Source organism: Pristiophorus japonicus, chromosome 2 (assembly GCF_044704955.1).
Source record: "Pristiophorus japonicus isolate sPriJap1 chromosome 2, sPriJap1.hap1, whole genome shotgun sequence".
NCBI lineage: Eukaryota > Metazoa > Chordata > Chondrichthyes > Pristiophoridae > Pristiophorus > Pristiophorus japonicus.
In genome coordinates, this window is record NC_091978.1 from 361196883 (window position 1) to 361207946 (window position 11064).

Sequence of the window (11064 nt, forward strand, 5' to 3'; positions counted from 1 at the left end):
ATCTTTCTGCTTTCCGTTTTTAATAGCCCCTCATTATGCACATTTTTGAGACTTCGGTGCAGTGCTTCCTGTAATATAGTGACAAGAGCAAGTAACAATTCCTGACAAACCCCAAGGGCTTGAATTATTTGGAGTTTGTGCCACATGTCAGGAACATGAAATCGCACTAGCCTTGTGTATTAGATGCTTAATTAAAATTGGGGCCATTTGTTTTAGCCAGTGCTCATTAAAATATCTGCAAGGATACATTGAATGATCAAAAGCAGCCTTGCTAACACCTTCTTTCACTTATCAACGGTACAATTAAAATTCTAAACAAATCACTTTCCACTAATCTTTCTCTTCCTCTGGGGTTTGGCAAAAAAGTAAAGAGAAGAAGCCTAAAAAGAAGACACGAATGTCAAACTCGGAGCGAGGAGGGGAAACACTTCATGAGCGATGTCACTCCAAGTAATGTTTGTGTAGTGCTGGTCTGCAGCTTTGATAGTTTAATGGTGTTGAAGGTGAGGAAGAGCGAAAGTTGCACTGACGTTTTGTAGAACTACATCAAATTTACAGCACAGAAACAGGCCATTCGGTCCATCAGGTCTATACTGGTGTTTATGCTCCACACAAGCCTCCTCCCACCTTACTTCATTCACCTTATCTGCATATTCTTCGATTCCTTTCTCCCTCATATATTTAAAAACAATAAGGCTATGGGTGCGGATGGAATCCCTGCTGAGGTATTGAAGTATGGCGGAGAAGCACTATTGGCGCGAATACATGACCTCTCTCATCTCTCCCATTTGGAGGGAGGAGAGCATGCCGAGGGATCTCAGAGATGCAGTAATCGTGACCATCATTAAAAAAGGGGACAAGTCTGACTGCGGCAAATACAGAGGAATCTCCCTGCTATCAGCCACTGGGAAAGTCGTCACAGGAGTCCTCCTCAACCGCCTTCTCCCTGTGGCTGGGGAGCTCCTCCCGGAGTCACAGTGCGGATTTCATCCACTACGGGGCACAACGGACATGATTTTTGCCGCGCGACAGCCGCAGGAAAAATTCAGGGAACAGCGCCAGCCCTTATACATGGCCTTCTTCAACCTTACAAAGACCTTTGACACTGTCAACCACGAGGGTCTATGGAGCGTCCTCCTCCGTTTCGGATGCCCCCAAAAGTTCGTCACCATCCTCCGCCTGCTCCACGACGACATGCAGGCCGTGATCTTTACTAACGGATCCATCACAGACCCAATCCACGTCCGGACCGGGGTCAAACAGGGCTGTGTCATCGTCCCAACCCTCTTCTCAATCTTTCTCACCGCCATGCTCCACCTCACAGTCAACAAGCTCCCCGCTGGAGTGGAACTAAACAACAGAACCAGTGGGAACCTGTTCCACCTGCACCATCTCCAGGCCAGATCCAAGACCACTCCAACCTCTGTCGTCGAGCTACAGCACGCGGACGACGCCCACGTCTGCACACATATAGAGGCTGCACTCCAGGACATCGTCGACGCATTTACTGAGGCGTACAAAAGCAAGGGCCTTTCGCTAAACATCCGTAAGACAAAGGTCCTCCACCAGCCTGTCCTCACCGCACATCACTGGCCCCCAGTCATCAAGATCCACGGCACGGCCCTGGACACCGTGGACCACTTCCCATATCTTGGGAGACTCCTATCAACAAGAGCAGGCATCGACGACGAGATCCAACACCGCTTCCAGTGCGCCAGTGCAGCATTCGGCCGCCTGAGGAAAAGAGTGTTTGAAGACCAGGCCCTCAAAACTGCCACCAAGCTCATGGTCTACAGGGCTGTAGTAATATCTGCCCTCCTGTATGGCTCAGAGACATGGACCATGTACAGTAGACGTCTCAAGTTGCGGGAGAAATATCACCAGCGATGTCTCCGCAAGATCCTACAAATCCCCTGGGAGGACAGGCGCACCAACATCAGTGTCCTCACTCAGGCCAACATCCCCAGCATCGAAGCACTGACCACACTCGATCAGCTCCGCTGGGCAGGTCACATTGTCCGCATGGCAGACACGAGACTCCCAAAGCAAGTGCTCTTCTCAGAACTCTGTCACGGCAAGCGAGCCAAAGGTGGGCAGCGGAAATGCTGCAAGGACACCCTCAAATCTTTCCTGATAAAGTGCAACATCCCCACTGACACCTGGGGGACTCTGGCCAGGAACCGCCTTGGGTGGAGGAAGTGCATCCGAGAGGGCGCTGAGCACCTAGAGTCTCGGCGCCGAGAACATGCAGAAATCAAGCGCGGACAGCGGAAGGAGCGTGCGGCAAACCTGTCCCACCCACCCCTTCCCTCGACGACTGTCTATGACAGAGTCTGTGGCTCTCATGTTGGACTGCACAGCCACCAAAGAACTCACTTCAGGAGTGGAAGCAAGTCTTCCTCGATTCCGAGGGGCTGCCTATGATGATGGATGATGATATAATTATCCAGATTCCCCTTAAAGGCATCGATGCTATTCGCTTCAACTACTCCCGGTGGTAGTGAGTTCCACATTCTAACCACCCTCTGGGTAAAGAAGTTTTTCCTGAATGGAGTTATCAGTGCCAACCTTGTATTTATAGATCCTAGCTCTTGTCTCCCCCACAAGTAGAAACACCTTCTCTACGTCTACCCTATCGAACCCTTTCATCATTTTATAGACCTCTATCAGGTCTACTGAAGGAAGGAGCCCCAGCCTTGTTCAGTCTATTCTGGTATCACCCTTGTAAATCTTTTTTGCAATTTCTCCCGCGCCTCTCTTCATTTTGTAATATGGAGACCAACTGTACACAGCATGATACTATTGAAGGGCAGTCTTAAATTTTGTTTTTTGAGTATCGAGGGAGAAAGGGATGGTACGGCAGTGACGTATTGCGGTGAGATGTGGTTTATGCCCATGATTCCATGTGGGGTTTTACATTTTACTGCAGCTGTCCTTGAGGTAGGGGAGAAGGCATTGGCTTGAATTTTGGTAATAACCTGTCTCCATGCCCCTTTTTTACAAAGAGAGTAAAAGTCTGACTGTTGAATCTGGGATGCTCTCATGCATTTTCCGTCTTTTCGGATGAGGCGTAAAACCGAGACCCCCGTATGCCCTCTCAGGTGGACGTAAAAGATCCCAGGCACTATTGCGAAGAAGAGCAGGGGAGTTATCCCGGGTGTCCCTGCCAATATTTATCCTTCAATCAACATAACAAAAAAAAACAGTTGATCAGGTCATTATCACATTGCTGTCTGTGGGAGCTTGCTGTGCGCAAATTGGCTGCCGGGTTTCCCACATTACAACAGTGACCAGACTCCAAAAGTACTTCATTGGCTGTAAAGCTCATTGAGACAGCTGGTGATCGTGAAAGGCGCTATATAAATCCAAGTCTTTCTTTTTTTCTTTCTTTTGTGGTGGCCATTTACAGAATGGCACAAATGAGAGCCTAGGAACTGGCCACTTGCTTGCTCCAGTGGCCCAGGATTAACACGTGCATTAGGTGGATGGGGGAAGGAGGAAAAGCGTGGAACAGGAATAAAAAAGTTTCACATTTTATGACTGAAATCTGCCAAGCTGGACATTTGGGTGAATTTTCTGTTAATGGGAAAGGAAAGTCTAGAGAAAGTATATTACTCGATTTTTTTTGTGTGTAGAAGAAAATAAACGCTAACCAAAAAAAATTCTGACATCTTCTTGTCGAAAAGGAGCACTTCTAAATAAAATGTTGCCTCCCATCTTCCTTCTTCTCCTGAAGTGTTCCTGATTGCAGCCCATAGCCCTGTCCCATGTGGTGGCTGGTGTGCAACGGCCACCACACGTTAAAAATATCCACCCACAGCATCTTTCACCCTTTGAGATGTCGGGACCTGGAATATTAGGTCCTTCATTGAAACACCTCTGTGAACTTTTTGACGTGGAAGCAAGTCATCCTCGATTCGAGGGACTGCCCATGATGATGATAGCCCCGTCCACACCATTGAAGATATTACATTTTCCAAATAACCAAGTTTCTCACAGCAGTTTTAAGTGATCTTTTGAGGTTGTACTCCTGGTACGGGTATAAAACATGAAAACCCGACAGATAATTGACAGGAATGTGCTGTGATTGCATTGTGGACGTGCTGGCTCACCTCCTCATTCTCTGCGCCTCTCCCATTATGAAATGGCTTTTGTGTGAGAATATTGTTAGAGTTAGCAGTAAGTGATGGGAGTTTTTCAATATAAAGTGCGTTGTGTTTTTTTCGTTCATTGCTGAGGCCGTGATATATTTCGCAGTGTTAAATGCACAAAACTAAAGTGTGTGCATAATGGTTAAAATTGTGAAATAAGTAATGAATGAGGTAAGCTTGATTGTTTTGTCTATTTTTATTTTTGAGATTTATCCTAATGTGGGCAGGTTAAGCTATCAGGAATTCCTTTGTGTGTTTTGTGGCGATTTCCCCCCCGCCAAGGAATGCCTCCCTTAGCGCTCTGCCCCACACTCAGGAGCCAGCTGCTAAAATTTGTGTTGGCAGACACAAACCATTTCCCGGCACAGACATTACCGCCAAGCCGCCATTACCGCCCGAAAAATCCTCCATCCGAAAATCCAGCCCGAAGAAACTTCACACAAAATAGTTGTCAAACTAGAAACGAAGAAAGACTGACTCAAGTTTTTAACGTAGCAGTGATCAGGTGATCAGGAGCTGTCGGTGCCGTAGGGTTGTGTGTTAAAACATTACGCTTTGTTGATACTCACGGAGCCAATGCTCTCCTGGACGGCCTCTCATTTTTCCACCCTCCATAAACTTGAACTCACCCAAAACTCTGCTACTCATACAGTCATGTTCACCCACCACCCTCCAGTGCTCGCTGACCTCCATTGGCTCCCAGCTCCTCAATTTCAAAATCCCTCCATGGCCTCGCCCCTCCCTATCTCTGTAATCTCCTCCAGCTGTACAACCCTCCGAAATCTCTGGGCTCCTGCAATCCTAGCCTTCTACGCATCCATGATTTTAATGGCCCACCTTCAGCTGCCTTGACCCTCCGCACTGCAATTCCCTCCCTAAAGCTCTCCGCCTCTCTGTCTCTCCTCCTTTTAAGACGCTCCTTAAAACCTACCTCTCATCTGTTATGTAGTTTGATGTCAAATTTTGTTTGATAATCGCTACTGTGAAGTGCCTTGGGATGTTGTACTACATTAAAGGTGCTATAGAAATGCAAGCTGATGTTGAATTACTAATGCAATGACATGTTTTATTGTAATTTGACTTGTCAGGGAATCACCGTTACCTCCGAGCACCTCAGTGAAGCAATGAAGAAAGAGGACCTGGCTTACCTCACCTCTGATTCTCCAAATGAGCTGGATGCAACAAACGCTTACATGACGGGGTCCTGACTTCGGGAGCCAAGGTAGGTGAGGCATGGTCCAGCAGCGAGGTCGGGACACGAGACCAGAATACATGTGGTAACCAATGACCAAAGCATGAGCGGCTGGAGAAAGAGCAGCGAGCTGGAGCCAGGGGGGGGGGGGGGGGTCTGGGGCTCAGTGTCCGTATTCTATGGACCTATACACAAGCTGCTCCAAGATTAATGTGCTCGCCTACACCGCGATCTCTGAAAACCAGGGAGTGAACCTGAGGGAGGAGGTCACTAGAAATAGGAGTGTGTGTTTGTGTGCTAGGCACATACAGCAGAGCCTGGTCTCCAATCGTCTTGGATCCCCTTGCCATTGGACCAAGACCTAGCTCTGTCAAGTTCGTGTGGTGGCTGGTGTGCAACGGCCACCCCACGTTAAAAGAATTCACGCACGGGCATCTTCCACCCGTTAAAACGAAGCTCGGGACCTGGCCCGCATTGGTCTCATCAGTCACCTGAGAACTCATTTTTGTGTGGAAGCAAGTCATCCTCGGCTCCAGAGGACTGCCTAAGAAGGAAAAACATCATAGGTGGCTTGGTGGATCATAATCACCACAAGGTACTCCGCGCATCTTCCAGACTCTATGATTGGAGATAACTGAGAGATTGCAGCCGTATGAAATTCTATAATGGCACGATATAAAGCCAAGTTGTCGCTCAATACAGCCGCAGTCCCACAAAAGCCAAAATTAAGCGCTTTGAGAAAATGGATTTAACATAACGTATCTTGACTTTTCCCTGGCTGCCATTTCAGGGTCTAACGTATAATAACGCACTGGGGTTAGGAATCACACAGACCCAGCTTCCTCACAAAGTATTGACTGTAAAGCACGGTAAGTACTATAATGAGGCGAGCTTTCTCTTGTGATAAGGACATGTAATTTAACTGCAACTTTTAATATGCAGCTTGTGTGTTTTGTGCAGATGATCTGCAATAATTTGTTTCAATGACGGTGCAAATAAATCGCCCTTTATATAAATTAGTTTTATTTGCAAAATGAGACCGTTGCAGCACTAAAGGTACTCCATTTAAGACGGAGATGAGGAGAAATTTCTTCTCTCAGAGGGTGGTGAATCTTTGGAATTCTCTACCCCAGAGAGCTGGAGACTGGGTCATTGAATGTATTCAAGGCTGAGATAGACAGATTCTTGAACTTTAGGGGAATCAAGGGATATGGGGAGCGGGCAGGGAAGTGGAGTTGAGTCTATGATCGGATCAGCCATGATCTTATTGAATGGCGGAGCAGGCTCGAGGGGCGGTATGGCCTACTCCTGCTCTTATATCTTATACTCTTATGTTCTCCAAAAACTGTTGTGCAGAAGACTGGTGTTCAACATAGTATGTTGCTCATCATTTCACAATTTTTAATCAACAGAACTATAATCTAGTTGAGGGAGCAAAAATATGCTTGACATGAAAACGTCGATTACAAATTTTCTTCCAAAGATGCAAATAGAGGTATGGGGCCAAAATTCATCAACTCACCATCCGCCCCCGCCGACTGCCGCTGACTGTCGCCAACATTGCCCCTTCTTGATCCGCCCAGTGTCACTTTAGAGGTGACCTGGAGCGGGTGGGAGGGGAGAGCCGCCAGGAACCGGCCGCTGACACCAGCGGGCGACCGAGCGGTCCAACTGAGCTCCCGCCCGCTGAGCTCCCTGATTCCTGTGGGTGGGAGTCGGCGGGACTCAGCAGCAGTACGGGGTGGGGGGGCGGGCTGGACTGCTGGCTGGAGGCTGGTCTGTCCCCGACGGTGAGCATGAGGAACCTGAAAAAAAGGTTAGTGAACATTTTTTTTTCAAATTCCACAGCGACTTACCTGGATGGGGTCCCCTGAAGGTCTTCCAATAGTTTTAAAACTTTTTACTGTTGATTTTTTAAATTCAGGTCTTCGACCCTCCGTGGGCCCGAATCCATCCCCGGCGGCACTTGGGCGGCAAGCGCCTCTGCCGCCGAGCATGAGACCTCCCGTCCGCTGCCGCCCAGATTGGCGGTGTACGTCGTCCATTTGTCGCCCGCCGACCTTTGAGGGACCTCGGCGATGAATATCCTGCCCAAAGTACCGTCCGGTACCTCGGCGGCCATCGGCACTTTGGGCGGCACTTGGGCGCGGGCGGAGGCCTTGCTGAAAATCGGCCCCTGAGAGTGCAAAAACAAGGAAGTTATGCTAAACCTTTATCAACCACTGGTGAGGCCTCAGCTGGAGTATTGCGTCCAATTCTGGGCTCCACACTTTAGGTGGGATACCCTTGGAGAGGGTGCAGAGACTTTCACAAGAAAGGTACAGAGCTGGTCTCCAGTTGTCTTGGTTAATCCTTGCCACTGGACCAAGACCTAGCTCTGTCAAGCCCATGCAGTGGCTGGTGTGCAACGGTCACCCCACGTTAAAAGAATCCACGCCCAGGCATCTTCCACCCTTCAACGTGTAGTTCGGGAGCTAGAATGTCAGGTCCCTCATTGAAACACCTGTAAACTCATCCCTTTTTTGGTGTGGAAGTGGCTCGATAGGAGGGACTGCTTAATACTATCCCAGAGGGACTTTAGTTATATGGAGAGACTGGAGAAGCTGGGATTGTCGTGCTTGGAGCAGAGAAGGTTAAGGGGAGAGTTAACAGAGCCATTCAAAATCACCAAGGATTTTGATCGAATTTTGAGAAGGAGAAACTTGCAGAAGGGTCGATTTAAGGTAATTGAAAAAAGAAACTGAGAGGAGATGCGAATCTTTCTGCGCAGCGAGTTGTTATCTGGAATTCATTGCCTGAAAGGTCAGTGGAATCAGAAGCAGAAGTAACTTTCAAGAGGGAATTGGATAAATACTTGAAGGAGAGAAAATTGCTATTATAAGGGGGAAGGAGCTGGGGGAGTGGGACTAATTGGGCAGCTCTTTCACAGGCACGATGGTCTGAATTGCCTCCTTCTGTGCTGTAAAATTCTACGGGCTGTAAGTTCATCAGCCTTCCGCCGCGTTTTTTGGCAGTATTTCGTCGTTTTGGGCGGAAAACGTTGCGGCGGGAAATTCATGGAAGGTTTCGAAATACCGTTGTGGGGGCGAACCACCGGCGTGCACCACTGCAAAAAGCACTTCCGCCCGAGTTTGGTCACAGCGGTGACCCGCAGATGGGAAATAAAAACGCAGAGGAAAAACCTGTCGGGGCAGCCCGAGGAAACGGCGGTAGGTATGAAAACCTGCAAAAAAGGTAAGTTGAAGTTTATTTTTAAATTCTTTTGCAGCGATTCACGAGAGAAGGGTCTTGTGAATGTTTTGCGATTTTTCAAAATGTTTTTTTTTGGAAAAATATTTTTTGTGTTTTCCCCCCCTGCTCCCGAGGCCCAACGCACAGCGGTATCGGTAAATGAGAAAAGTTGGCGATGATCGCGGTTTCCGGCGCGATTCCTCGCTCAACATCGATTTTTCCCACCAGCTGTTTTTTTCCCCCCATTTTTTTCAGGAATTTTCCACCTCGAAATCATAGCGCAGTCATAGCAGGTTTTGTGGTGGAATTTCCAGCCCCAAGACTTATAAGAACAGAGAGATTTTCCAATACAATGGACTTTATTACAAAAAAAGATGAAAACAACTATAAATTCTTAGTTCAAAACTACTGAGTACAGGTTCAGAGGTATCAAACAAAACTATAAATTCTCTAACTTACAGATTTTAAATTCAACCTTTTGCAATATCTATGCCTCTGGTCATCCAGTTACATACAATTAAAACAATTAATTCCTTCGCAATATCTGTGCCTCTAAGTTAACTGGTTATGCACACTCTTTCTGGCAATAACGATGCCCAAACTGGCTTACGTACAATTGATTTGACACTCCCAGCTCCTGAAGGTCAACCAGCAATTCCACTGGCAGTATCCCCTCATGAAAGTCAGCAGCCTTCCACCAGCCATGCTGCAGCCACTGGGGCAGCACTACGTGACATGCGCGTGGCGTGCAATGGCAGAGATGGAAGGGTGATGATGGCCTCCGCAAAGTTGGGTAAGGAACATGGAACAGAGGCGAGTAATGGGCCAGCAGATGGGGAGGCGGGGTGAGCGAGGCTTCATAGACAATTGGTGTACGCCGCAAGCCCTGAATAATAATCTAAACTATCCTCGTTTTCAGCTTGGGGCTTTCTCCCAATAACAGGCCCAGGCTAACTGCCGGCATCTTTGTGCAGGAAGGTTCAGAGCCCCGCCATCTTGATCCAGTGAGCAGGACAGCGCATGCACAGCCATGATGCCGCACGGACAAAGTGTAGGCGCGGCTTCAGTGTCTGTTTCCAACTGGGTCCAACCGAGAACGGCAGCGGCAGGTCGGGGCCATCAAAGGAGCGGCATGGAGGCCCCGGGGAGCAGCGTGGAGGCCTCGGGGAGCAGTGTGGAGGCCTCGGGGAGCAGCGTGGAGGCCTCGGGGAGCAGCGTGGAGGCCTCGGGGAGCAGTGTGGAGGCCCCGGGTACCAGTGTGGAGGCCCCGGGGAGCAGCGTGGAGGCCTCGGGGAGCAGCGTGGAGGCCCCGGGGAGCAGCGTGGAGGCCTCGGGGAGCAGCGTGGAGGCCTCGGGTACCAGTGTGGAGGCCCCGGGGAGCAGCGTGGAGGCCCCGGGGAGCAGCGTGGAGGCCTCGGGGAGCAGCGTGGAGGCCTCGGGGAGCAGCGTGGAGGCCCTGGGGAGCAGCGTGGAGGCCTCGGGGAGCAGCGTGGAGGCCCTGGGGAGCAGCGTGGAGGCCTCGGGGAGCAGCGTGGAGGCCTCGGGGAGCAGCGTGGAGGCCCTGGGGAGCAGCGTGGAGGCCTCGGGGAGCAGCGTGGAGGCCCTGGGGAGCAGCGTGGAGGCCTCGGGGAGCAGCGTGGAGGCCCTGGGGAGCAGTGTGGAGGCCTCGGGGAGCAGCGTGGAGGCCTCGGGGAGCAGCGTGGAGGCCTCGGGTACCAGTGTGGAGGCCTCGGGGAGCAGCGTGGAGGCCTCGGGTACCAGTGTGGAGGCCCCGGGGAGCAGCGTGGAGGCCCCGGGGAGCAGCGTGGAGGCCTCGGGGAGCAGCGTGGAGGCCCTGGGGAGCAGCGTGGAGGCCTCGGGTACCAGTGTGGAGGCCTCGGGGAGCAGCGTGGAGGCCCCGGGGAGCAGCGTGGAGGCCTCGGGGAGCAGCGTGGAGGCCCTGGGGAGCAGCGTGGAGGCCTCGGGTACCAGTGTGGAGGCCTCGGGGAGCAGCGTGGAGGCCTCGGGTACCAGTGTGGAGGCCTCGGGTACCAGTGTGGAGGCCTCGGGGAGCTCCGTGGAGGCCCCGGGTAGCAGCATGGAGACCTCAGGTACCAGCGTGGAGGCCTCGGGGAGCTCCGTGGAGGTCTCAGGTACCAGCGTGGAGGCCTCAGGTACCAGCGTGGAGGCATACTACTTCAGCGAGCAGTGCGAGCTGGTGCAGGAGGGCGAAGCCAGCGAAGAGTGACATCATCAAGGTCCAGGTCGTTGATTGGAGCGTGGGCAGATACAGCAGGAGCGGCGAGGTCGGGGCGAAGGAGCGGCGAGAGACTGTAGAGGGACGTGATCGGGGCCCAGAGGAGGCGTGAGTTCTGGGCCCAGAAGAGCTGAGGGCCCAGGGGCAGCATGGGCCCAGCCCACACTGTGATATGTGCCCGCACTGGGTCCGTGCAGCAGAGCTGGTTTCCAGTCGTCTTGGGTAACCCTTGCCACTGGATCAAGACCTAGCTC